At 44.8% G+C, this 2,808-nt stretch overlaps 1 pseudogene; it reads left to right on the forward strand.

Annotated features, from left to right (window-relative positions):
* Nucleotides 1-287: 287 nt before the first annotated feature.
* Nucleotides 288-1,044, forward strand: LOC139705372 (ubiquitin domain-containing protein 2 pseudogene; annotated as a pseudogene).
* Nucleotides 1,045-2,808: the final 1,764 nt, after the last annotated feature.

Here is a 2,808-nt window from a genome sequence, read left to right on the forward strand (position 1 = left end):
ATAGAAGACACCATCAGAAGTTTACTAACCAAGAAAAGCCCAGGACTGGATGGATACAGAGTCCAGTACTACAAGAACTTTAAAGAAGAACTAATACAATTACTCTTTAATTTATTTTAAAAAATAGAAAAAGACAGAGCACTTCCAAACTCATTCTATGGGGCCCATATCACCCTGATTCAAAAACCAGGCAAAGACATATTAAAGAAAGAAAACTTTAGGCCGGAGGAGGCCGATGCAGCAGTGGGCAGATGAGCGCAGAGGTGTTGGAAGAGGCCAGGGCCCCCATGGGCGGGTGTGTGGGTGCCTAGCACCACTCCTCCGGCAGGCTCAAGGAGAACTCAGGGCACCGGAGTTGCTCTCCGTAGTAACCAGCCTTTGAAAAAGGAGAAACCAAAATGGAAAAGCGATTATCCTATGACAGAAGGACAGCTGCGCAGAAAGAGGGACGAATTTTGGGACCCTGCACCAGCTTTTGAAGGCCAGAAAGAGATTTGGGATGCCTTGAAGACTGCTGCACACGCTTTTGAGAGCAATGATCATGAACTGGCACAAGCAATCATTGATGGTGCAAACATAACTTTACTACATGGTGCGTTTACTGAGTGCTATGATGAACTGGGGAGCAGATACCAGCTTCCCGTGTATTGCTTGGCACCGCCAATCAACATGATAGAGGAAAAGAGCAACACAGAGACTCTGGACATTCCTGAGCCACCACCCAACTCTGGCTACCAGTCCCAGCTCCGACTGAGCCTCTCCACAGGCAAAGACCTCAAGCTTGTGGTGAGCACCACAGACACGGTGTTCCACATGAAGAGACGCTTGCACGCAGCCAAAGGAGTGGAGCCTGGAAGCCAGCAGTGGTTCTTCTCAGGCAGACCTCTCACCGACAAAATGAAGCTGGAGGAGCTGAAGATCCTCAAGGACTACTTCGTGCTTGTGAGCCAGCCGGTGCATAATCCCAAGCCAGTTGAGAATGGAGCCCAGCTGGCTCCCCCTCTCCTGTTTGTTATTGTTGTCATTTTCAACTCTGTGGTGTGAAACCTATTGTCACTGCTCTGAATTCCCTATGAATGAATTTAGTTCTGAGGAATTACCAGTGAAAAATTCCATCTGTGATGGACACCAACAAAAATAATAAAATACAAAGAGCCAGCCTTTTTAGACTCATGTAACTACAATTTCTAATTTGAGAGGCAGTTAAGAAATAGATAACCATTTATTTTAAAACACTCAACTACTTAATGGCTGAATTTAAATGATTTAGACTGTAAGTGGAACATTGTAACCTTGAAGAACAGCACCAAGCACCTTTGAATACAGAATTTTTAAAATATCTATCAGATTATATAATTTCCAGATGTCACCAATAACGGTTATAATTTTTTGATAGAATCTGAGAAGAGCAGTATTTGAGATTCATTTCTATTCTGGTTTTTATTAGCTCATTTCATATTTAGCCATAAAGGAGTAAGACTGGCAAATTGTGTTTCAGTGTTGCTTTTCCCATCCCCACATGTTGAGCCCCTTATTGACAGTCACACTAAGTTTGGGTGCCTTGAGCATGTTTGGTGGCCGGGACCCTTCTGAACACCAGGCAGTAACTAGTCTGTGCAGTCCTGTTTCTGATTTCCACCTGATCCTTGGGTGCTGTGTAGGTGTTTTGGAATCCTGCATAGACAGCTGTTTTCATGTCTAGCTTAGAAGGTCACGAGAACGTGTACCTTCTGTACTCCCTGCTCTGTTTGCACTTGCATCGCCTACCCTGCCCCAGGCCCACAGTCCCAGGGCAGGAGGCAGGAGTCCATTACTCTTCCCACCAGAGGTAGTGCAGTGAGGCTCTCCCGGCTCTGCAGGGGCGCAGGGAAATCCCAGTCCTCCTGTGCCTGGGAGAACTTGCAGAGAAACTTTCCATTGAGAATCCAGAGTGAAAGGTTTGCTGGTGTTGCTTTCACATTAGCAGTGACGCGGCAGCGCTTCAGACCTCAGTGCTCCCCAGTTCACTGTTACTCTCAGCCAAGAGGATAACAGTTCTTCTCTCATCTTTTCTTACAAAGAGGCAAGTTAAGAACCATCCGCAGAGTCATGTTTGGTGGCCGGGAACTGAGAAATCTGCAAAGGCCTGAGTCTTGGATACTGTGGCTGAGTAAAGCTGCCCAGGACTGTGTTTAATTTGGAGCCCCATAAGAGCTGGCTCTGAGAGAGAAGGGGACTCTCTCCCTTACCAGGCTGTGTCCTGGGGCCTCTGTGAGGAGGAAGGGGAGCAAGGAGCATGGGTGCCGTGCTGGGGGGTGGCACACCTCCACAGCTACTTGGGTGTGAGCACCTTGTTAGTTAAAGTGACAAAATGAAACTGCTAATTAGTCTAAATGCATTGTTTAAAAATGGTATTAAATCTCCTATAGCCTGATTAAGTGTATCTATAACTAACTTTATCATGTTTCTGAGAGCTTTAACTACTTCCCTAATGTTATTCGATCACTTTAAAGATTGTGGCTACATCTGATTTGCTTGTTGATGATTGACTCTAAATTCAAGAGAAACAGCAGCATTAATTCCAAAGGAGAAGTTTTCCGTCAGAGGTGGGGCTAGGAGGGCATTTCAGTAGATCGCCCTCATCCAAAAGTTTTTGTTCATCATTGCCACACTGAACAGCAGCATCTCTCATGTTCATCAACTGGAAAAAATGTTTAAACTGATTTTTCTTAAGGAAATTTGTTGATGTCATCAATAATCTATGGTTGGTAAAAGGTCTTGATTGTTGAAGATTCTCTCTCTTTAAGAATTATTTTATTATAAAGGAAC

Source organism: Marmota flaviventris, chromosome 1 (assembly GCF_047511675.1).
Source record: "Marmota flaviventris isolate mMarFla1 chromosome 1, mMarFla1.hap1, whole genome shotgun sequence".
NCBI classification, from domain to species: Eukaryota; Metazoa; Chordata; class Mammalia; order Rodentia; family Sciuridae; genus Marmota; species Marmota flaviventris.